The following is a 26,560-nucleotide window of genomic DNA, read 5'->3' as shown; positions in this document are numbered from 1 at the left end:
CCATCTCCAGATCCCATGTGTGTGGGCTGCTAATGGCTCGCAGCTGCCCCTTTCTCTGGAGCATCGCTCTCGGCTCACGGTAGCTGATTGCTTGAGAGGTTAGTGCCCCTCCCTACGGGCAGCTCACTGCCAGTGACGGGCAGTGTCTGGCTCCTCGCCTAAGTGCAATTCCCACTCCAGAGCTCCCGGTGGATCAGGCTCAAGTTAGCTTCCACCTGAGACCACATCTCTTCTCATCCCTGTGTCCGCTCTACCCTCCTGCCCACACCCGCCTTTTCCTGACATGACTCTCTCACTAAATCAAGTGCATGTGAGTCTGTCTGAGGTTCTGCTTCTAGGCGCACTGGCCTAGGTCGTGGTAGGTTTTCAAGAAATGCTGAGAAAATAAATGATTGAGGCAATAGCAGCCTCACTCGCTCATTTACTTACTCATTTGCTTTTCCTTCTTTCAATAAACCCATGTGGGGCATCTGTTGCAGGCGCACTGCACAGTCCTTTATAACGTGGGACAGAGGCAGGACTCCTGCCTTCACCAGATGCCGTTGGATACAGGTGACTGCAGGTTCTGGAGAAATAGGACGGGACAAGGGTCAGGATCAGAAGCACACAGACTTGGGAGGAATGCACGAATGTCGCCTTGAGTAAGTCACTTCTCTGAGCCTCTTTATATTCCACTGAAAGATAGGACTGAGCCTGTTTACTGGCTGTGCATGGAATTATATGAGATAAGTATGTAATTTCCCCAGCTCATCTTGGAATCCCATGTGTGCCAAATATCAGTGTTAATCGTAAGTGCTCAGATTGTACGTCTACACTGTGGGATACAAGTGGGAGAATGGGGGAGGGACAATACTTGGACAAGGGTTGCTTCCACTGTTCCTGGTTCTTCTCCCTAAAATTTCTTGAAGCCAACCCCTCTATGGTGTTATGGAAATCCAAGCTGACTCCCTCTCTTCCTATTCAGTGGTTACCTGCATGCTAAATTCTCCAAACAGGGTAGCTTTTATATTAGGAGAAGGAAAAAGAGGGGATGGGGAGGAGGAAGGATGAGGGGAAAGAAGAAAAAAAAATATTGTTCTCTAACCCTGAGTATATGTCTGCCAATTCATCAAAAATTTCCTGGCAGCAATGACCTTTCAGAGCAGCCTCCGGAATTATTCCTCTCCCATGGGAAATAGGGATTCAGCAATCTCAGTAACAGCTGCAGTACCTAATAAAATGAGAAATTATCCTAACTTATTTGCTGGAAAAGTACCAATCTGGAGCCCCTCCACGTTATGGGAGATATTTTTCATCTGCCTCTTGGGTTCCAGATATCCTAGAACCCTAACAGGCAGACTACATGGTGTGGATCTCTAAGCACAGAAATTGGAGATTTAATCATTCTTGAACCTGAGATTTATCTAGTAGGAGAATTGGTAATAGCCTTACAAAATGCTATTCGTTTTTTTCTCATAACTGCCAAAACAATAGCTCTTCGTGCAAATGAAAAGGCCACGTTCCTAGAATCACCCGAGAGGGTGCTTTATTTTTGCAAGGTTTTGTGTCCCTTGCCGCAGTTGCCAAGCACGTTTGTGATCTGTCACAGAAACTGACAAAACATGAACATCCGTTTGGAGAGTCCCAGAACGCTAATCTGTAAACCTGACAGACTTGTCACAGTGCTGAGAAATGGTGTTAAAATTGCTTTCAACATCTTAATTAGTGGTAGCCTTTCAGGGAAATGCAGTATCTCCAAGTTCAGGGTTTTTTCCTCTGTTTCTTGATTTGTTTTTCAACAAGATTATTAAAATTTAAATCATGATGATCGTCAGAAAATGGTGTGCAATTTAGGAATGCTGATGCAGAAGTGATTGTGGGCGAGCTGTCAACTGCTCCAAAACTCTAAACGGTGGGGAGGAGGGCCGGTTCCTGCGCTCACAGCTGACCTTTGGGACCTGGGACGGGAGGCCCTTTGGAAGAGCTGTGGAAGCCACTGGTGGGGTGGGGCAGGAAGCCCCTTTGGTCCAGGGGTAAAAAACTTCGTTCTGAGAGGCCCACAGATGGTAAGACTACGAGGGTCACTATTTCCTGTGCCCCAGGCTCTCTGCTGCTGTACATCACATCTCTTGAGTAATCATTCCCACAACCCCACGGGATAGGTACCATTAGGTCCAGATGTTCCCTATGCAGGAGCAGCGGCCGAGGCAGGTGGCGTGTCCTGCCGCGCACCTGCAGCCCGCCCACTCCCGGCGGCTGGGACCTGCTCTTCCCCTGGCTTTGCACCTGCTATTTCCCTTCAGAAAAACGCTCAGCTCTTGCCTGGTTTCTCATAGCTGGTTTGCAGAGACCTTAGTGGGGCCTCTGTAACTCTCCTGTGTGTTCTGTGTTGAACCTAGAAACGTGCATTTATGTTCTGTTGTTTGTTCTGTCTGTCTAACCACGCAGAATGTTCTACGGAGCTCGTTAAGGAAGAACATTAATTTCGGCACAGTGGCAAACCCTCTCCCTGAGGCTGGAACGTGCACCGTAACGTAGGCTGACCACCGAGGCCTGCCTGCTGGCAGCTGCTCCTTCCCTGCAGAGTCCGCCCAGCATGCGGAGAAACACGTGGGGGCAGCAAATCAGGGACAGCAGTTAGAAAAGAAGAGGCTCCCGTGGCGCCTCGAGGGGGCCAGGATTAACTCTTTGCTGTTCTGACATGTTCCACCCCAAGAGCCACTGAGGCTTCTGTCTATCATGAACCTCCCTCTCAGCGGTCCCAGCTCCCTCTGAGTAGCGGGGGCCTCCGACCTGCCCCCTGGGTCCATCTGCCAGTTTGAGGCAGAAACCACATGGGCACAAGTACAAGTTCCCGTGTGGGTTCTTTCTCTCTCTCCATTTGTTCCCTCCTCCCCTGGGAGGCAAGCCCCGGCTTCTCTGCATGGGGGCAGCACCATTTTTAGGAGGCACGCATCACTTTTTCCACATTCTACTGTCCCAGCAGGACCATCCCAGATTCCAGGACTTCCAGGGTCTTGCCTGTAAATATGCTGTGCTTGTGGAAATAAGCATTATCTTTTCAAGAAGGAAAGGCAAATTCTCCTCTCAAAGAGCCACGCCTCCAGAGACATAAGATGTTAATGAGGCCACGTATGCAAACAATCTCACCACGATCATTGCGTATGAATTTACATTCCACAGATGATTAATGAATTTTAGCACTTTCGGCCCTTCAGTAAAGTGCTTGTCCAAGTCTTTAGCCCATTGAAATTGTGCATTATATGTTTGGACACACGTCCTCTGTTAGATAGTTCTGTGGTCTATATGCTCTGCCCTACGCATTGGCCTTTTATCTCCTAATAGCATCCTCTCATAAATGTAAATTATTAATTTGAAAGTACTCATATTTACAACTTTCTTTAAAAATAGCATGTCTCCTTCCCATTTAATAAATATTTGCCCACCAGAAAGTCATGAAAATATATTTTATGTGTCTGGTTCTGGAACCTCTATCTTTTCCAATTTATCTATTTGTCAATTCTTGCTCTACTATGACGGCCTTTAATTATTGTATTTTTATAAGTCAGGATATCTGATATTACAAGTTTTCCAGAATAGCCCTTATGCCCTTCAAGATCATAGTTATTCTTGCCTCTTTGCATTTTCCTGAACCTTTTAGAATTGATGTGTCAATTTCTTGAAAACAGCCAGCTGGGATTTTGATTGAAATTGTATTAAACCAAACAATCTGGGCAGAAATGACATCTTTGCAATTTAAGTCCTCCAGTCCACAACATGATATATTCCTCCATTTATATTGTTCTTCAATTTATAGTAATAATGTTATGTATTCCTTAGTGTCAAGGTGTCGAAACAACTTTCATGACATTTATTTCTAACTACTTCATTTTCTAATTGAAATTTTTACTGACATCATTGTAGATGTACATGCAGTTGCAAGAAATGATACAGAGAGATCCTGTTACAATTTACAAAGTTCCCCTCAAAGGTAACATTTTATGAAGTTACAGTATACCATTACAACCAAGATATAATCTGCTGATTTCATTAACAGGAATATTTTGTGTAGGTGTGTGCATGATCTCTATGTCATCAAAATTATAGGCTTGTGTATTCACCACCAGAGATCCATTATCACAAGGATCCCCTGTGTTACCTATTTGTTACCAAACCCTCCTTCATACCCACCTACCTCCCTGCCCCTAAACCTTGGCAGTAAGTAATCTGTTCTTCATTTCTAAAATAATGTCATTTTGTAGTTTTTTATTATAAATGCATTCACACAGTATATACCATTTGCATATTAGCTTTTCATAACCAAAGTCCATGGAAATTCATCCAATTGTTACATCTATCAATAGTCCTTTTTGTTGCTGAGCAGTATTTAATAGTATGCACATAAGTCTGTTTAACCATTCACCTAAGGACCTCCTGACAGTTCACAGTCACTGACTTTACAAATAAAACTGCTATGAACATTCATGTACAATTTATTTGTGTAAATGTAGGTTTTCATTTCATTTTATTATATTCCCAAGAGTGCATCTGCTGGGATGTATGGTAATTACATGTTTAATTTTATAAGAAACTGAGCACCTACTTTCTAAAATGACAGGATCATGTTATTGTCCCACCAGAATGTAGGAGGGATCCAGTTACTCCACTTCTTAGCAATATTCAGTGTTGCCACAATTAAAAGAAAAATTATAGCCCTTCTGTGTTGGGTTTTAATTTGCATTTCCTTGGTGGCTGACTATGCTGCCCACCATTTCATGGGCTTATTTGCCATCTGTATACATCCTCTTTGGCGAAATTGCTGTTCATGTCTTTTGCCTATTTTCTATTTTTGTCCCTTCACCTGTTAAGTTTTTAGAGTTCATCATATACTGTAGATATGAGTTCTCTGCTGGATGATCGGTTTGCAAATATCTTGACCCAGGCTGTGGTTTCTATTTCATCTGCTCACGTGTACTTTTGCAGAGTGAAAGTTTCTGGTGTGGTTTTGTATCGATGTTGTCCAATTCATCAAAGTTTCCTTCTTTAATCATATCTGAAGTTGTGCTATTTTATAATGGACCATTTAACCAATTTATATTTAATGTAAATATTGCTGTGTTTGGTCTTCCACCATCTTACTGTTTTCTGTATTACCCATCTCTCCTATGTTCTCTTTGTTTACCTTCTTCTATGTATTTTCATCATTCTCTCTTTTTCTTCTAATAATTTACTACTTACGCATCTTCCATTTTTCCTTCAAAACTAATCTAGCTATTCTCATATACATTTGACTTACTGTGCTTTAACGAAAATTAGACTTTTGACCTTTTCTCCAGGTTCTGAAACTTCATAACATTTTACTTGCATTTACAAGCCCCTATTTTTCTGCTATTGCTCCCATGGATTTTAATTCAATGTGTATTATCAACTCTATGGCACATTACTATTTTTTGTACAGCCAAAATACCATCAGTATCAATATACATATTTCCTTTTATATATACCTCTTTTATTCCTCTTTATTTTTTCTTGCAATTCTGTGTTTCCTCTGGGGTTATTTTCCTTGTGCTTAAAGAATCTTCATTCAGGTATATTTATTTTTTGGTACAGTTCTGTTGGTAATAAATTCTCTCAGTTTTTTGTATCATTTAATTAATAGAAAAGTTTTTCTCATAATGAAGCCAATTCATTTTTAGTTATCATTTTATTTTTAGCACATATGCAATATTGGAATTAAAAATTAGATTGACCTAAATGAAAAAAAAATGCTTTACTAAGTAATATGTATATGCTCCTTATTCAGATACATGTGTTAAAACATTGTCTTTGAGTACAGACTTCTTAAAACAAGAATTGACTTTTAAAATAAATATTGATTCCTCCTCTGCCGACTTTTGTCTTCTGGTATTGATGTGGTTATCAATAACACTATGGCCCTAATGATTTTTATGTCAGCATTTTGTGTATATTTATTAACATTCTTGAGAAACTAACTTCACTACTTACTTTGTCATTAAATATTTATTTGAATGTTTTGAGCTCATTGCTTCTGAAAGAATTTTTGCTCCTGAAACTTCTGAAAGTACTACCAAAAATAGAGTTAATAAGCAGACATACAGCAAAAATTAGTAAAAGCATTCATACCACTATGTATAGGATTTACTGTAAGGATTGGCTCACGTGATCATGGCGGCTGGCAGGTCCCAAATCTGAGGGTGAGCCGGCAGGTGGAGACCCAGGTGGCGGCCTCCCACTTGTGTTACAGTTGTACTCTGAAGGCCCTCTGATCTAGAACCAGAAAAAAACAATGTTTTGGGTAAAATCTGAAGGCAGTCTGCCACAGAATTCTCTCTAGCTCAGGGGAAGTCTCTTTTTATCCTATTCAGGTCTTCACCTGATTAGGTGAAGCTCACACACAGTGAGGGGGGCAATCTGCTCTACTCAAAGTCTACCGATTTAAATGTTAATCTCACCTAAAACACCCTCACATGAACACCCAGAAGAATGTCTGACCAAATCTCATGCATGCAACAGCCCAGCCAGGTTGGCACACAAAATCAACCTCACAACTTTCAACCCGACAAATGTTCGTAAAGAGACAAAATAAAGGGAATGTGAGAAGCCACAAAAGCAGAGTAAATTTTAAAATATGTTTACAAAATAACTGCAATAGAAACTCCAAAGCTGTCAGTAATCAAAGCCATCAGGATTCTGTTCCCCTACTACACACACACACACACACACACACACACACACACACACACGCACGCACACATGCAGACACATGTATATATTCATATATACACATATACAGTGCAGGGGGATAGATTGAAGAAGTTGACTTATCTTTATTTCCTAGCTTTTGATGCTACAATTATGGTATATAATAAAAAAAGGCTATTTTAATCACAATACAAAAGAAAATTCCCAAAGGCTATTTGAAAGTTTTTAATAAGGAATATTTGATCAATTATGTCAGTGAAATGGTTAAATTCTCACCTCTCACTGGTGAACTCAGAGCAGTTGAAGGAGGCAACATAAATTTTTAGCACATGAAAAAAAGTATGCTAAACGAAACTTTTAAAACTAGACAAGACAGAAGAAAATTGCTATTAATCCTAGGATGGGAAAAGACATTACATGCATAAAAATACTAAGCAATTACTAAATATTTGGGGTGCTCAATCTCCTTAGTCATTCTTTCCAGGAAATCTGGGTTGGGGTCCTTGGACCTTTCCAGGGAGATGGTCATCTGAGGTTTACAGGGCACGGGGAGGAGGGAGACGTGCCCTAGACACTGGCCTCCATAGCTGTGCAAGTAGTGATGGTGGAATACTGGCTAGTTCCAGGTTGCTCACACTTTTCTTCCCAAGAGCCTGGGGCCCACTTAGGTGAACATGATCTTTAATTGTAGCATTTAAAGAAATCTCAAAAAGTCAATATGGAAAGAATATAGATGGGGCCCTAGGTGAAAGCCTGCAATAAATCCAAAATGTAATAATTTTAGATTTCTAAGATTGATAGGTACAGGAAAGACTGATGGGAAGAACAAGATTCATGATGTGCTACATCAGTGTAAGATCTGCAAAATGCTTCCTCTTTCAGTGGACTTCAGTTTCTTTGTGGGAATTAATAATGCTGATGATCTTAAGTTCAGTTATAGCCAGTACATATTCCTGCATGCCTGCTATGTGCTGGCTGCAGTACCAGGTGCTAAGGATACAGATAAAGGGACAGTTTCCACCATGTTCACCTCCTTAGCCAGAGAAATACATATCACATATCATCAAATACATTTTACAGGACAAGTGATTTTGCAAAGAAAGAAACACGTTTTGCCAAATCAATAACAAATTACATTTGGTGACTATAGATTTCTAATTCCAGAGTTTTTTGTTTTGTTTTACTTTGTTATGTTTTTTCTCACCTTGTTTTGTTTTTTTACTAAATTGTGGACTTCACATGAAGAAGTCCAGAGTTGGCTGTGCAGGGCTGTGACATAGGCTCCAGGAAGTCCCCAAAGACTCAAGGTCCTTCATTCCTTCTACTTCATCACCTTAGTACATGGCTTCTTTCCTCAAGGTCACAATATGGCTTCTGGAGCTCTGACCTTATATGTGAACTCCAGAAAAAAAAGGGGATGTTTCAAGGAACAAAATGAACACCTTTCCCAATTTCCTAGAAGCCCCATCCAGTTATATACACTCACATCTCATTGGTTAATCTTACTGCAATGGAAAGTGGAAAATTTAGTCTTAGCTGAGCACATGGGCACTGGATAAAGGAGGGATCTGTTACTAAGTGCATCAGTCAGGATTCAATCACAGAAGAGTCACTGACTTATATAGAATAATGTATTTATTAACAGTATTAGACCATTTGCAATTATAGAAGGTGGTAAAGAAGTATGTAGGCTTTGATTTTCTCTCTGTTGGTTCTGAGCCAAAGTCAGCCTAGCCATCAGACAGGAAGGCCAGCTGGGTGTGACACGGGGGACTGCAAGGACAAACTGGAACCAGAGAGCACGGCTGGAAATCATGAGGACTGTAACCTACAAAGATAAAGTGGAACCTACATCTGTCTCACTGCCTCCCTTAATGACACGAGTGACCTCATGTCATGACATGAGGAAAGTGTTGGTGCCCTTTGCCAAGAAGTAATTCATGCTCTCTGCCCAAAACTCAGAGCAGCTGAAGGAGGCAGTGCGATAGACCTGCAGGAACCAAGAGGCACCAAATTGGGCCAATGCAGCAGAGATGACACATCTGAGAGCGGTGGCCCCTGGTGCCCCACAGGGGCTTCAGAGCAGGAACAATGTCTGCTGTTTCGCCTCTGCTTTGCAGATCTTACACAAATTATTTTCCGTTTTGGTGAACTCTTACCCAAAACCATACAGAAAAGAATTGGGGAAAGGTAGTTCCGATTTAGCTAAGCTGACATAGTTCAAAGCCATCCCATCAAGGTAGAGGAGATAATGGGTATTTTTGTGCAGGCAAGAGGCCACGTCTGCCACAGAAAGATCGTAGAAGCACAGGATATCCAGGGAAGGACAGTAATGAGCCAGCACTGGCTTGTGAAGGATGACATGTTTTCTGAATGCACAGGAAGCTTCTTGGATTGAAATGGTAGCAGGTGCCAAAGAGGAAGGAAATGCAATCTGAGTTCTATAGTTCTTCCATATTACTAAATGGAAATAAAATAGGAGTATGGTTGGGGGAGTAAGAGGAGAGATCATCCATCATTTTCACATTCTTTTTGTTGACTTAACCTCATAATATAAGGGAAAGCATCATATAACTCCTAACACTCTGATGTTGACTGGACCTTGACCCCTTGCCAAGTTATGTTAGGATTGTATCCAGCTATAAGGAATAGAAAATCAAATGACAGTAGCTTAAATATTTAAGGTTGCATTTGTCACGTATTACAAAATATCTGGGAGAAGTTCATGGCAGGTGTGACATCTAAGCAGGGACTTTCTTTGGGCTTTTTCAACATTTGAGCTCTGCTCTCTAAGTGTCTCAGGTTGGGTAGCAGAAGCTAGACTCCGAAATGGGACATTCTGCAAGGGTTCGCTGGGAGGGCTCTCTAGGGCTACAGCAGGAAGGACATGAGGGACGCAGGTCTGGACACAGGGGGAAGCTGAACAGCTGAAAGCTTGCAGCTGGCAGCTCAGCCAATCCTACAGGAGCTCTGGAACCAGGACGCCTCTGAAGTCATCCCACAGCAGCGAGGCCCACACATCGCTGCACCAGGCCATCACGGCCATTGCCTAGCCCCGGGACGGGTCACTCGGGGCAGCTGGTCCCCTTAGGCCAAGGAAAATTTCCAGCAGGAAATGCAGTTGGGTCCTCGGCTACTATTCCCAGTACCTAGAGGACAGGTATATGGACCCTCAAGAGGATGTTAGCAAATCACCAGGAGCCGCTACAGTTGACAAGGTTTCATCCCCATGCTTGCCACATAATGTCCATACAGTGGCTTCTGTGTCTCCTAGACTCACATCCAAGAATGTCCTAAAGGTAATTGGCAGATAGACTGTTCCCCCAAAAGTCTGGGCCTTTTCATTCATGAATAAGATATTTCTATGGACACTTCATTTGCTGGAACTTTGACCTGACACCAACCCTACCACTGGGAAAGTTGAGAATTTAAAAATCGCAATGTTGCTAAAGACCATATGCAAAATCCAAGCTCCTTAATAAAAGGTGTGGGGGGGACATTTGGAAGGCAGCTAGTGGGTCTGACACACTGCATGTGATAACATTAAAAGCAATTAAGTTTACCTGGTCCCAAACCATCTTAAACCCATTGGCAAGAGTTCTAGGAGAAAAGACATCCTATGCTCCAGCATGAAGGACCAGTGGAACACAACTCTGCGGAATAATTTGCCTCCATTAATGTTAAAAATATACATGACCCTCAGGCCAGAATGCTTCATCTAGGAACAAATTTGAGAGAAGGTCTAGATACATATGGGTAAAGAGAGATGCATATGTGTATTCACTTCAACATGGTTTATAACAGCAAAATATATATTTAAAACCTAAATAGCCAAGGTAGGGAAATAAATGAATAAGATGCATTAAGTTCATATAATTCATGCACTCACTCCACAGACATTTCTTGAGGTGCCATTGAATGCTGGGCCGTGGGTGCCTTTTTCAGGGGCCTGCGGAGATGGCCACGAAGACCTGGTCTGTCCCTGGTGTTGTGCGGCGGGTCCTAGTGGTCCTTTCTGGGTCTACTTTTGCTCAACAAGACTCCCGTTTGCTCCTTTCTTAGTGCTGGGATTTGACAGAATGCATCGTGTCCCGGAAGCGATTGTCAATGGCATTAGCACAAGATACAGCGCAGAGAGGAAGCAAGCCCAGTGTGGTCCTGGAAGCCGTGGCTTCTCCAGCACAGCTGGCAGGCGCCTAGAGCTCACTGCATCACCTAGGTGGCACGGAGCTCATGTCCGACTCATCACCATTAATTATTATCAATCGCTTTAACTGGGCCAGATATTAGATCAGTGAGATTGACTGAAGGGTTTTTACCTTGGGTCATTGAATGGAGGAGAAATGGCAGCACAATTGTCTCAAATCTCAAAAGAAGTAATTTGATTCATCAGTTTTATTATTTATTATTTCTTAACTCAAAATCATTTATGTTGTAAATGGCTGTTCTTATGGATTCAGAATTATACAATCGATTCAATTATACCTGATAATAAATTATATAATAGCATATTCTAGTATTTGTAAATTAATGATTCAACAATAAATAACATGTATAAACTACAAGTGTTCTCTCTGGTGGTTTGTAATATTTTTAAATTCAGTTCATCCATGCTGAGCTCTTATTAACTGTAGGATACTAAACACCAGATGCCATCCAGCTGAGATACGAACTAACCTATCAAAGACCATAGAGAATAAAAGGGAATTGTCCCAGACTCCACCCCCCCAAAATAAAAACAAACAACAAACAAAAACACCCACCATGCAATGGGGCCTCACTTATTGCTTCAGAAAGAAGCTGAGAAAATGGAATAGTGAAGACCAGGCACTGGAGGGGTCCAAAAGTTTGCCCTGAAGAGATGCTCAAGCCTATCTCAGACTCTCTTTACTCTTGTTTTAGAAAGAAATCTAACTGGTCATGGGGCACTTAATCCACCCTATTGATCTTTACCTACTGGGCTCTCCTGACTCACCAACCCCACCCTGAAGGAAGCAGCATTCCCAGGCCCTCAAGAGAAATGTTTTCTCCTTACAATTTAAGCCAGTGCCCACGGGTTCACCCTCTGCTACCTGGCTGCCTTGGACCTGGAACACCTGTAGGTGGGGGCAGGGTCCCAGATCCCATCCATACAGACTCCACGCTCCGCTTTTACCATTCCAACTATACTTGGATATGGGTAAAGAGGTCCCCTCTGCAGAGGGTTCTCCTGAAGGGTCAGGCAGGTGGGGTCTCCTTGCCCTCCGTGGGAATGCCAGACCAGAGGCCCAGAGACCACTGCAGGTCATTCCTTTCCTCAATGGCAGCAAATTGACCACCTTTGTGTACCCTGCCAAACAGGAAGGCTGATACTTTATAACCAGGATTACACTGAAGAAAAAAATAAATAAAAAACATTGGAAACATTGGCTTTTATTTGTCTGTCATCAGGTGAATGTGTAAAGAAACTCTGGTATACCCGTACAGTGGAACAGTACTCCGCAGTGAAAATTAATGAACTACAAGATGTATAGCTTGATGGATGAATCTCGAAAACATTACATTCAGTGAAAGACAATGTACCGCAAAATACCATTTACACGATGCTCTAGAATTGGCAAAACTAATCTATGATCAAAGGAATCATTTCAATGGTTGGCTGAGATGGGGAATTACCTATAAAGGAGCATGAAAAATTTTTCTGGAGTTGTAAAAAGTCCTCTATCTTGATCAGGATATAGATTAGACAAGAGTATGCTTTTATCAAATTAATTAAATTATAAACTTAAAAGCTGCTAATTTTACTGTACGTAAATTATATCTTAATAAAGTTGATGCAGGGCAAAAAAAAAGTTGACCCCTCTGTATATTTTGCCTCTGTAGTTCCAGTGCCTGGTGATGAAACTTAAACGTGACGTAACGGGTAGAGCAGAGCGGATTTGCATTGCTGATGAAAGTCTAGGAAGGAGAGCAGCTAGAATGTTGGTGGTGCTCGGTACCCACTAAAGACTTCACGTCCATCTCATCAGTGCTCAGGGAATGAATGAATAATGGGAGATACTTCTATGCACTAGAGGACTCCACTCTCCTTATGAGTGGTTCTGCAGGGTTGTCATGAAGAAAGGGGAGAATAAAGAGTATACATACATCATCTCCTTAGAGTCAGATGTCTTGCATCTGCCTCACATTGACAGCTTCCCAAGACACCAGTGAGTCAGGAACAAGGTAGCCTGTGTGAACAGGGACATGTCTAATTTCCTTGCAGCCTGAAAGGAGAGCTGACGCAGCACCGTGAGGCAGGTCCTAACTAGGGAAGTGCCCTGGGCCGGCTGCATGCGGTTCTGTACCAGAGACTCTCCCTTGTAATGTCTGGTTCACAGCTTTGGACTCTCCTGCTGAGGAGGAAGGTCCACTACCAGGGGCTCCAGTTCCACATATGCTTACAGGATGGACACTGACGTGGGGATAGTAACGTGCTCAAGGAGTGACCTTGTTGACACTGCGTATACACAACCCTGAGCGCCTGCGTACTGAAAGTCAGGGCTCGCGTGTCCAGACTAGATGGCCTGCAAACCGCAAGTCAGGTAGGTGGGCATTTATTACTCGATTCACCAATGTATGTAAGATTCTCCACTAACTTGGGGGCTTGGTAAGAATGTGAAAATGACCAGCATTTGAAAGCAGAGTCAAAAAGCTTAGAGAAAGCATACAAAAGTGAGAAGCTGCCCAGATGTGTCAGTACCTGAGTGAGATTCCTGGTCTAATGTGTGCCCAGGAATTCTTGTCCCATTGGGCTGTAGCTCATGGATCTACCTAGCAGTGTTTAGGAGGGCAAAAATACAACTTTAGCATGATTGACTTCTTGAGAAATAATTCTGTTCCTGGAGCCACTATTGATAGAGGAACTGCTGCATAATAATGCCATATGGCCGTGGTCCAATCTAAATCCCGCCCTGAGGTTAAGGGATGTCCTCGTTATTCACGAGGCAATATTATATCAGAAAAACAAACTTGCAGTTTCCTGCTTGTCCAGCAAGGCCACGACCTTGCTTTCTCCCTCTCCCGGGGTGTGTGCTCACAGACACACATGTGTGCCTGCTCACACCGCTCTGCCAACATCACTCCCAGCTGCAGCCTCTGCCCCATCAATGGGCACAAGCCCTACACACTTGGCACCACTCCACCTGAATCGCTCTGACGGCCCTGAGCCCCTGGGCAGGAGGATGCAGCCCTGGGGACTGATGGGCGGTTGCTGCACAGAGGCTCCTGTCTGCTTTCTGCCCCTTACCTGAGAGAATCCACTTGTCACCAGGTCTCTGAGCAAGACCCAGAAAGCTGGTCCTGAACCCAGTCCCCTATAGGAGCCTATGCCAGTTTCAACATTTGAAACACAGTCTTTTTTATTTTGGCCTTCTCCCATGTTGAAGGAAGTTATCAGCTTCTGGGAAGACAGAGTAGACATACTTTTCTCTGTTCCTCCCACTAAGTACAACTAAAACCCATGGACATTGTATATATAAAACAAACATGAGGAGATGCTGGAAGGTGCAGAGGAGCCGCAGACCAGCTGGGGCTTCAGGACCAACAGACTAATGAGTTCCCTGGGCCTCTTCTGGCATCGTATATCCCAGACTAGGAGCTGAAGAGCCAACTGTGCAGAAAGGCAAACAGCTGCGGACAAGAAGACACCAAAAACCCTGCTTTCTCTATCAAGAAAAGGGTCAGCCCAGCAAGACAGAAACGTCTTAGCCAACAACTACTCTACTCAAGCTAAACCCAAAAGAAGTGGGAAAAGAGGGGCCCCACCTCCGCTCAGGCCAGCAAAGGTCAAGGGGCTGGCCCACACATTTTCCAGCTTCTCTGGGGACCCCAACACCCCTTCCTGGTGCCATGTTAGTACCAGCACAGCCAAGTAGGGAGCCAGGATTTCATCCCTACTTGACAATGATAAGCCACCCCTCCTGCCGTGATGCCAGTGGACACCACAGGCCCCACCCAGCAGCTAGGAGGCTCTGCCGCCCCACCCCACACCCAGCCCCACGGGGCAGCATCAGGGCAAACCTCAGAGAGTCAAGACTTCCACAACTACTCAGGGGCAGCAGGGCCACGCACCTCCCCAGTGCTCATGGAGGCCACGGGAGCGGGAGACTGGAACTCCCACCTCTCCCAACCAAGGTACATCAATAGAGACCAGAAGGCCCAGCCTCACCCAGCAGTAAGGACGAGCCAGCTCAGCTGTGAGCGGAGGCCAAGTGGGAAGCCTGGACTTCTCCAACCCGGCAGTAAGGACGCCCAGCCCTCTGTCCCCATCAGAGGAGTGTCAAAGGATGCCACCTAAAGCAAGTCTTATTTAAGATCCAAAGTCTCATAAATTATACCCCAAATGCTCAGATTTCAATTAAGAATCACTCATCATACCAAGAACCAGGAAGATCTCCAGATGAAGAAAGATAATCAATAGATAACACTGTCAAGACAACAGAGGGCTTAGAAATACCTGGCAGAGATGCTGGGGAAACCATGATATCCTTCAGAGAGAAATCACAAACATTTGGGAAACAGATGGGAAAGGAAAAAGCCAAAGAAACAGAAATTCTCAGCAAAGATATGAGAGATACAGAGGAAAAAAAACAGATGGAAATTGCAAAACTGAAGGACACATTAGTCCCAAATTAATAGCTCGGTGGATGGAATCAACAGCAGAGTGGAAGGGAGAGAAGAAAGAGGAGTCATTTGGAATAAAGAACAACAGAAAGTATACAATCTGAACAAAAGAGATAAAATAAACTGAAAAAATCAAGATTCTAAGGAACTTGTGGAACTAAAACAAAACGTCTAGTCATATATAGGAGTCACAGAAGAAGAGGAGAGATAGGATGAGGCTGAGAACATACTTAAAGAAATACTGGATGAAACCTTCCAAATTTGGAGACAGAGACATCAACCTACAGACTCATGAAGCTGGTTGACCCCAAACAGAACTAAAAACAAATCTGCACCAAAGTAATTATAGTTAAAGTTCTGAAAACTAAAACCAAGAATGAAATCTTAAATTGGTGAGAGAAAAATGACAATTAACCTACAGGGAAAAAAATATGTCACTCACGAATGTAGGTACAAAAATTCCTAACAAAACACACACATGATATTTGAAAATTAATGTGATTTATCAGATGAACAGGCTTAAGAAGTAAAATCATCATATCAATTGATGTAGAAGCTAATTTGACACAACTCAACAATCATTCATGATGAAACTCTCAGAAAATAGGAATAGAAGGAAATTTTTATCAACTGATTAACACTGCATGCCAGCAATCTACAGCTAACTTTATACTTAATGGCGAAAGACTGGAATCTTTGCCGTTCAGATCAAGGCAAGACAAGGATGCCCAGGCTCACCGCTTTTATTCAACACAAAGCTTTGAGTTCTAATCACTGCACTAAAGTAATAAATGAAAGTAAAAGACAGGATAGGAACACTGCCAAATTACAAGAGAGAAAAAAAATACTTTAAAGGTCAATTTAATGCTTCACATGTTCCTAATGTGGCACCAATGCTCAGCTACTGATTTAAAAATAAGTTTTAATAAGTAAATTTAAGTGACTTTTCTGATTGCACTTAAAAGCTAGCATTCCTAATGTCCTTTCATGCTCCTTCTGAGCCCCTTTATTGCTCTGCCACATGAAGAGCCCCCAAACCTGGCCAATGAGGCAGCTGCTCATGTTTCTGGACATCGTAGGGAGAATTAACCCTGACACTTTGGCCATCCTCAGAAGTTAATTTGAAATAGATTGAAAGCTATCCGTGAGATGAGTTAAGACCATAAAATTCCAGAAGAAGACAGGAAAATGTCTCATGGTCTTGTAGCAGGCAAAAATTTCTTAGCAAAGGTGCAAAAAGCATTAACTGAAGAAGAAAAAAAAAATTGATGTCATCAAGTTTGAACATTTCACTTATCAAATACACCATCAAAAAAGTGAAAAGACAGGCATAGACTGAGAAAAAACTATTTTCAATTAATACATCTAAGAAATTTTTTATTCAGAATATATAAAAATGTACAAAGTCCATGAAATACACACAACTGAATTCAAAACGTTACCAAGAATTTAAACAGACACTTCACAGAAGAAAATATCCCTAGGGTAAATAAACATTTCAGTAGGTGTTCACATTCATTTAGTTATCAGGGAAATGAAAAATAAAAACCATGATTAAGCATCACTGCACACTGGAATGAGCAATACAGGTCATCCAAATGTTGGGAGAGGAGCACATGGACCCCTTATGCACTGTTTTGGGGATCGAAGAATGTGCAGAAATGTTGGGAAACTAACTAAACCAAAGTTTAACAGGTTCTTGCCCTGTCTGAGCAATCCCACTTCTGGGTGTGTACCAACATTACTTTTCTCAGGCTGCCATGACAGAGTTCTGCACATTGGATGGCATAAACAGTAGAAATGTATTGCTTCACAGTCCCGGAAGCTGGAAGTCTGAGAGCAAGCTGTCATCAGGGTGCTAGGGAAGGTCGGTCCCAGGCCTCTGTCCTAGATTTGGTAGTTCCTGGGCCTGTAGCTGTGGTACAGTCTTCCCAAGGCAATTTCCCTATATTCATACCTGCATCCAAACCCCATCCCTTTTATAAGGACACCAGCCATATGGGATTTGGGACCACCCTGCTCCATTAAGACATTATCTAAATAATCATAAATGCAGTGACTCTATTTCCAAAAAAGTTTACATTCTAAGATTCTGGGGGTTAGGACTTCAACAGTGTGAATTTTGGGGAAACACAGCTGAAGCTGTGACAATATCCAACAGAAACAAATTGCGTATGTCCACCAAAACTCATAAGTATGGTCTTAGCAGTTTAATTCCTGTTAGTCAAAACTGAAATAAAGACAGAATGGACCAAGAAAATGTCATATATTTGTACAATGGAGTGTCAAATGATGGTTAAAACATAACAACACAATTGTGCACTGGACAATATGGAGGATCAGAAACATACAACTCAGCCTTCTTCTTGTGATGATGTGAGACAATGAAATGCCTATGTGGTGAGATGAAGGAGGTGGGTGACAGGCATTGTGACAGACAGTTGGGCTGCTGTTGACCTTCTGATGGTGTATCAGAAGGAGGAATATCTTCTGGACTGTAGTTGATGGTGAGTAACTCATACCCAGAAAGCAAAACCACAGGGCTACTGTATAGAGCAAAATACCGACACGGCAGTGCACACACATGGACTCATTCATATAAAATATGGAGGTATAACCTTTCATATCTACCAACACCCGGGGGTGGGCCTTGGAGACCAGTAGTGGAGGTGGTGGTGGGGAGCACCTATCCACAGTGGACGGGCAGGAGGGAACTTTTAGGCAGAGCAAATATTCTGTGTCTGCATTTGAGGACTGGTCAGTCAGGAGTATATGCAAAATTAATCAACATGCGCTTAAATGTATACATTTTACTCTGCATATTGTATCGGAAAAGACTATACGGAAAATTAACACAACTCTACAGGGGGACTAGCATGCTTTAATACAGTCTTTACTTTTTCCATATGATTTTGTTAAAATGTTGACAAAAATAGTTTGGTTGGAGGACACTTAACAGAATCTACCGAGAGGGTACTGGTCAATCCATAGGTCAAGTCCAGTCAGCAGAAGCCCACGGACACATGCGCCTCTGAACTAATGCCCGGGCTCTGAGACAACAGGATCCAGTGCCTGCTTTCACTTGATGCCTTTGTGTGATGCACTTCATAAGGGAATGCAGGAGAGAGGTCAAAAGGAGACGGGGAGGAGGGGGAGGGAAGGGACATGCCCCAGTAGGCACCCCGACACACAAGAGACGGTCCACTGCCTGCAGAGGGCCCCGAATGCACAGAAAACTGGGTCACATCAGTTAGTTTTTCAGGAAAGCACGTTTTGGGGTTTTGGCCTAAATCAACACCATCTGCAGACTTTAGAAGAGTGAAATAATTGACCTTAATATTATTAGTGCTTGAATTCCCATCTTCTTATGCTTCCTGTTTGAGAAAAGAAGAGTATGGCTATATATTTTTAAAAAATAGTCTTGTGCCACCCAAGAGGTATTTTTCACAAGGAACTGCATGGAAAAAATATCCCATACCCAGAGAACCCCATTTCTTGAGATGTGCATATGCTTTTCTACATATAATGCACAGGTGCAGTCTTAAATACAGGAATATGGATGCCCCTCAGCCAAAACAGTCCATCCGTCACTCAGTGGGAGGTGCAACTCCACCAGGAGACTGAGGAGCTCAGAAACCATCTGATTTTAAGCAGGAGTTTTTTCTTCACTGGACCTGAGGGATGCTGCCCCACCCAGGTGGCTCTGAGTGAGGAGGAGGCTATGATCCCCTTGGCCACCCAGACTGAGGCTTAGTAGTTGTGATGTTGGAGCATTCTCTGTCCCTGAAGCCAAAACTATGTGCCCTCAAGTCCTAGTGAAGCCACCTGGAGTTAGTGCCCCTTTGCCATGATTATGCTGGTTCTTCTCTTTGCCTTTCCTCGCCCTCATACCATTCTTCAGCCCTGTCTGTGTGGTCTGCATCTCCGACAGCTGATACACACAGACACTTCATCTCCCGACCTCCTCATCCTTGCCAGGTTGTTGCTGAGGGATTCAGGCATGAGCAGTAATGCAGGAGCCTGGAGGGCACAAGGAGGTGCAAGAACGCTGAGACCCTGCCTGGGCTGCATCTTGGGCCGTAGCCCTGTGCTTCGGCACCATCTATCCAGGGGGCCTATCCACTGTCCTTTTAGCCATCACTGGGCTCTGAAAACATTTATTGTTCTTTGGGCCCCTTCAGCCTGAGGGTGATGAAGGTTTCTCTCTGCTGCACTGTTCTGTGGAATTAACATCCCTTATTCATTTCCTGAACTCCTTCCACACTTCTGTAAATTGTCCCTTCGTTAAGCCTTTGCTGTTTGGGCCATCTAAGTTGAATCGTGCTCCCTACAGAACTGACACAATGCTAATTCTTCAGTATATCAAACTCATGCCCGTGTCTCACACCTCATGGCCAACACAATCCCTTCACTTTGAATGACCACAGTCCCCTGACTCTGCTGCCAGTGTTCGTGTGAACACATCCTGAGACTGAGACAGCCCCATGGTGACAGTGGTGTGCAGAAGAGCTGACACGCACCAGGAGTTCTGGGCAGCCCTGGACCTGCTAAGCTGCCCTCCCATGCTCAGTGAAGGCCAGCTCACAGCAGCCAGTTCTCTCCCACTGACCTAGCTACCTGGGGCTTCTATTCTGGATGATGTTTTCCCTCTTCTAGCTTAAAGAAAAACCAATCATATGCAGCTGAAAGCAGAAATATAATAGGGATTGAGCTATTCTGATCTCACTTTTTCTTCAGCTAGTACGACACCATCAGCCTCCATAAAAACGTTTTCCTGACCTCTTCATTTGCTCAGTGGCTGTCTTCCCTCATTCAAGGGCAGGTACCACATGACAAGGATTATGTTTATCTCATTCTCTATTACACTCCCAAGGCTTAGAACAGCAATGCATAGAATACAGTAAACACTCAATAAATATTTGCTGAATCAATAGATGAATGGGTAAATAAATGAGGATATAAATGAATAAGATAGCAACATATGTTTTTGGGTGACACAGAAAAAAATCTACTTCTTTATACTCAAATTGTGGCTACATGAAAAGCTAATTTAAAAAGTAATGCAGAAATAATAAATGTGGAAGCAGTGAAGGAAAAAGAAAATCACTATTAGAATAGCACAGTAATAATTGCTCCAGGCAATTGATGAATGCTAAAATGAGTGGGTGGTACTTTAAGGAGAAATAGGAATTTGCATAGCCTCAAAATATCTCCTGCAAAATAGTTAATTACCATGCTGGCTTTAACATATGTCCAGAAATTTTTCTAAGAGGTGAAGCTTACCTCACTTCCTGTTGAGTGTAGCTCAATGTTGCTGCTCATAACAGATACAGTGGTGTTCCCCACCCCAAGCTCTTCTTTGCTGCAGGGGCTGCTCTGGGCCTCATGAGGCTTTCAGAGGCATCACTTGGTTTCTACCCATGAGATGCCGGCATCACCCTCCTCTCCTGTCAGGCACAACCAAACAAGTCTCCTGAAGTTCCTGAATACTCTCGGGCAACAAGACCACCCTGGGTAAGGACCATTGAAGCAGAGGATAGAAAGGGAAAACTAATAATGTTACAGTGGAAAAACCTGGCAAAAACCATCCTTAATCCATGATCAGCATTAACTTCACCAGCGATCAGTCATGCTGACACCATGTAGTCCCTGATACAATGCAATGAGAAAGCAGGCAGGCTAGTTATGAGAAAGCACCGGACAAATCCAAAGTGAGGCTCAGTCTACAAATATATCTGACGGGAGGTGAGGCCATGAAAAATAAGGAGAACCTGGGAAATCATAAGTGCTAGGAAATTAAGACATAATGATTAAAGGCAACTTGGTGTCCTGGATTGGGTCATGTAACAGGAAAATAAACATTAGTGCAAACATTGGTGAAATCTGAATAACATCTGTGTTTCAGCTTATTGTGTAATACTTACTAGTCTGGATAAATGTACCACAGTTACGTAAGATGCTAATGTGAGCTATACAGGAAATGTCTGTATTATCTTCCCAACTCTTCTGTAAATCTGCCATTATTTCAAAATAAAGTTAAATAATGGGAAAAAGAAAAAAAAGTAGGGTAGTGAGTACTAAATGCAAGTGAGTGGTAGAAAACACTGTTCAATCCCTCTTTCAATGTGTTCCTGGCCTTATTATCTTTTCTCTGACCCTATGTTCCCACTACCCTTTGCCAGCACAAATCCATAGTTCAGCTTATGCTTTTAGCGACTCCTGGGTTATATGTTTTATCCCAGCTCTGCGACAGCCTTTCTCACTAGGTAAACAAGATGATAAAATTTCCAGGCCTCGGGCTGAAAGAAACAGCTTGGGCGAAATTTCCTCTAACCCAACTACAATTGATGGAAATCTCTCTGAAGTAAATTACTTCCATTTATCCCAAATTTCATTGTCTTTTGGAATGGAATCTCATTTGGTGGAAAAGCTTCTGTCGCTCTGAACCTCAGTGATGCATTTGTGGATGGGCTGTCCAGCGAGATGCCCTAAATCTTCAGGGGCACTAAGCTGCTAGCTGCGAGCTAGCTGGCCCTTAATGGACATGCAGAATGTCTCACCAAGGCCAGGTGACAGGTGGAGACATGCAGTATAGCTCAGTGAGGGCAAGGGGAAGCGCATACTAAAACTGTGTTCTCTTCGACCAGACAAATGTATTAGCCATGATTCCAAAGCCTTCACCAGGCTCCCAGAGAACGGTGTCCACGGAGGTTGTGATGGGGCCCTAGAGTGCTCCAGGCTGGACCACACCTGGGGCCTGTGGAACCACAAACCCAAAGCCTTCTCTTTAGCCCACCTAGAGGAAGATCTGAACAATGTGTTCACAGACTCCTGGGCTCCTCTGCCCAGCACGGCCCCCTCGGAGCAGGAGAAAAACAGCACAGATGTTTTCGCTCCAGGCCTTTCTATGCCACCTTGAAGATAACAGAGTTTGCCTGGAGGGGAACAGGGGTGGGGGGAGCACCTTCCTCCTGGCAGCCGCGTGGAGGTGCATAACCAACATTTTCTAGTGTGTAACCCTGAATGGCGTGATGACATCAGGCTCCCTGACTGGCGATATTCAACAGAAAAGGTTCTGACGGGTTGTGGCTGGATTCATGAAGTCATTCGTCCAGTGGACACACTGACCGTAGCCAAGAATGAGGACCTGTGATTTTGGTCCGTCTAATCTGGGCATGGGACTGTTTAAGATAGGGATTTTCCCAACTATAAAATAATAATGACTTTTTTTTTTAGAAAAAATAAAGATACATTTTAAAATAAAATGAAAATTAACTACAATCTCAAAACTCGAGCATGGAATAGACCCTAGACAAAAACCAATAAGGGAAAAATGCTGAAAGGTTTGATGTCACAAATATTAAAATCTTTGGTGCTGTGAACAACATCATATAAATTACAGGAAAAATATTGGAAATTTGTGTGATGAACAAAGAATAAATATTCATTACATATAGGGAGCACCTGTATGAAAATGAAAAAAGGAAATTAATACAAGATTGTGTAATGGCTATGAACAGTAATTTATATATGAAATCCCACAAATGTCCCATAAACATTTGGATACAACTTTATTAGTAAAATGTAAATAAAGTTATGATTTAAATAAAAATTTAAACCAGAATGAGATTTTTTTCTGAGCAGATAGACAAAAGCATGAATATCGATATCAATTTAGCATTGGCAGGAAAACTAGAGCTGTCTGCTATTATTGGCAGAAGTGTAGATTTGTTTAAATTAAAATTGATACACTTTTCACTAAAGTAAACTTATACAAATATCTTGAAGACAATTTGCCACTCTTAATCAAAACTTAAAATTTGCATGCCTTTTACATTCAGCTGTTCTACCTATACCAAAGATCCTTACAGATATATTTATACAAATATGCACAAATGAGAGTAATACCATCTCCTAAGAAAGCTGTGAGACTTCAGTACAAAAAAAAGTATGTAAAAACTTTGTAATAATGTCTGATACTTTGTAAGTATTCAATATTAACTTTTTATTTTCACACAAATGTTAATTGTGATGAAGATTATAGTTATCAATGAAAATAAAATCTTCCATTATCTACCTGAAAATAAGATCTAAATGTTAATCACGGAAAAATGGTTCAATAAATCATATTAATATTGGCACACGATTGCTGATCAGTAGGTACTTTTGAACAAATGATTCCTTTTCATTGACTTTGGAGATTGGTTTCATCACGTGGTTACCCACAAATGCTGGCTGATGCCTGCACCCTGCTCCGCGTGTGCTTAGCTCCCTCTGCCCCAGGCTGCCTGCCATCCTCACTGGGTAGGCGCAGGGCAGGCTGCACAGGCAGATCTTCTAGGAAGATGTCTTCTGCATGTGGGGTCGTCTGACACCACACCAGAGCCACAGGCCTGCCTCTCCAAGCCACTTCTCTGCGGAGCAATTGCTGTTGGCCCCAGAACCCCGAGAGGATGGATGGCAGTTACCCCATTACACACCTAGGGTTATCTTAGCCCCACTCGACCTGCTGACCACCGCCACCAGCGCTCAGCCTCCTTTCTGCTGCTTTGGCAGCCGCCCAGTCCTCACATGCTGGCATGTAGATTCCGATGCACGTTTTGCTATATATAGGATCTGATTGTTTCCTATTTTTCATATGCCTTGGTCACCTGGGCTAGCTTTTTGTTTTCCAGACCTCTCATTGATTCACTGGTTTCATGTGCTGGAAAGAGGGAAAGCAGGATTCTTTAATGCCTAATAGGTGGGTCTTTAAAAATATTTTTCCCTAGCATTCTCTCACAACTGCACAGTACCGTTTTCTAGAGCTGTGTGGTATCACCGTAGATTGCATGCAGAGCAAGTTGAATTCAGCTGCCTTCCGGTAAGCCAGACATTAAAGAGATTTGCAAAAAGGTGAAGCGTTGGCAGTTATTTTTTACGATCAAATGGGTTTATTACTATTTTTAAATGAAAAGTAAATCTATTAATACATGTCAGTTTTAATTTCTAATACAGAAAATATGGATAATCAAGGTCTTAGGTGTGTAACTGTAAGACATAAAAGAGGATCTGAGACCAAAAGGTTGAGAGCGGCTGCCCTATAGGCTGATGTAATTGTTCCTTTAAAGTGAGCTGGCAAAGCATCTGGTCCTAAGTGCCGAGGAAGTGCCATTGGCCTAGTTCAAGCCCAGCTTCCCACTTTGTTCGTTTCTCTCTTTAACTGGTGCTTGCTTACTGTGCCCCGCCATCTGCATGTCCTGTGGATGACACAGGCTGTCTATGCCTCACTGCGTGGGTAACTAGGACATGGCTCTTCTCTGATTTACACTCTATCAAATGTTCCTGCCTCTCCAGCCTGGGAATCTGTTTCTCCAGTGAAGCATCTGTGGTTTTACTGCTTAACTATTTATCTCCATCTGGGGTCCAAAAGGTCAGTGAAATGCAGTCAACTACACAATTGATTTTTGGAATACTGGGAAGCCTCATGTCCATCCCTATCCCACACATTATTACATGTTTTTGAAGATGCTTTTCAGTTCTTCTTTTTTAAAAAGGGTATTACCTTATATTACAGCATATAAGTAATTATATATTTTAATTTAGAATTATAAATGGAATAATAATTTAAAAACAACACATTCCTATAACTAAGATAATTTGTGTAAAATCTCATTTAAAAAATATATGTAATGGTTTTAATTTTATAAAAGAGGCAATGTATTCTCATAGCATGAAATGTGTTTCCAAAAATATTTTAATCATTTGGTGATACACAATTTGGCAAGTGTATCACAAGTTATAAAATGGTTCTCCTGTAGTGACAGGACTGTTGCTTATGTATGTTTTCGTATTAGGAAACATGTTGTACAAAAAATTCTTGTGTCTTAATCTTTCTTCAAAACCATGATTATTTCCTAAGTATGAATCCTAGAAATTTAAATAGTAGCCCACAAGACACAGGAAATGTTAAAGCTCTTCAATTTTAGCCAAGTTGGTTTCCAGGAAAATATATCATCAACTCCCACCAGCACGTATAAGAAAGCTCATCTTACTGAACCTCCTCAGAATAAAGTAGTTTGATTTTTAAAATCCAGTTTGGTTGGGAAAAGGTGTATTTCTTTGTCATTTAGAGTTGCATCCTTTGATTCTTGGTGTGATTGAACTTTTTCCCCAGTGATGTTCCTACGTAGGTTTTCTGTCTGGTTTATACATACGTGATCACCCTGCCTATACGATTGAAGCCTATATTTTCACTCAAACTATTTTTTCCATGTTATCAATATTGCTTTATAAACATACATTTGAATTGCTGCATGGAAAGGCATTAAATGGACATATCACATTTTATTAATCATTTCCCAATTGCTATATATTTAGCCCCAATGTCTCACTGTTTTAACTTTACTTCAGTGCCCATCTCTATTAATTAGGTAGGATTGTGGTAACAAAGTACCACCCACTGGGTGACTTAAACAACAGAAATTCATTGTCTCGGATCTGGAGGCTGGAAGAGTGAGATCAAGGGGTCAGAAGGCTTGGTTCCTCCTGAGGCCGTGAGGTAGGGTCTGTTCTGGGTGTCTCCCCTTGACTTACAGATGACCACCTTCACATCATCTTCTCTCAGTGCGTATATCTGTGTCCAAATTCCCCCTTTTTATGAGGGCAGCAGTTGAATTGAGTTAGGGACCACCCTAATGACCTCACTTTAATTTAATCACCTCTGTAAAGACCCCATCTCCAATTAAGGTCACATTCTAGGGTTCTGGGGGATCAGGACCTCAACCCATGGAATTTGGAGGTATGCATTTCAACCTGTAACACCATCTTTGAGCTTAAGTTCTGTCTGCATTTGTAATTTTTTTTCTTAGATTAACTTCTTGGGAGTAGAGAGGCGACTATAAATAGTTGAGACCCTTGATGCATATACTATCATAGCGATAGTTTGCATCTCTGCAGGAGAAGTAGCCTGCACTTGCAATTGGAGGTAGGACTTTATAAGAGGCCTGTTGGTCCCCTGAAAGAATAGGCTCCCCAGTACAAAGGGAAGGGTAAGAGCTCCCGCACGACGCCTCGCCGCAGATCACGTTCTGCTGGAGAGGGAGGGAGATGAAGGCTCGGGTTGCAGAAGGGCTGGGAGAAGAACCACATGACCGACCAGAGGCTCAACAAGGGCACAAAACTGCCAGGGAAGAGCCTGCCTGGTCCCACCCACCCTCCCCCAGCTCAGGCCTGC

General features: G+C 42.5%; 1 long non-coding RNA gene across 1 annotated transcript in view; it reads right to left on the bottom strand.

Annotated features, from left to right (window-relative positions):
* Positions 1 to 435: 435 nt before the first annotated feature.
* Positions 436 to 26,560, bottom strand: part of LOC118967945 (uncharacterized) — a 222,337-nt gene continuing 196,212 nt past the window's right edge. Inside the window, exons 3-4 of the long non-coding RNA XR_005055286.2 lie at positions 6,160 to 6,267; positions 436 to 565 (exon numbers count right to left, since the gene is read on the bottom strand). This is a non-coding gene — a long non-coding RNA (uncharacterized lncRNA). The remainder of the gene's footprint in view (positions 566 to 6,159; positions 6,268 to 26,560) is intronic.

This window comes from Manis javanica, chromosome 7, assembly GCF_040802235.1.
Source record: "Manis javanica isolate MJ-LG chromosome 7, MJ_LKY, whole genome shotgun sequence".
NCBI classification, from domain to species: domain Eukaryota; kingdom Metazoa; phylum Chordata; class Mammalia; order Pholidota; family Manidae; genus Manis; species Manis javanica.
The sequence above is the reverse complement of the archived record's forward strand: the minus strand, read 5'-3'. Positions and strand labels throughout refer to the sequence as shown.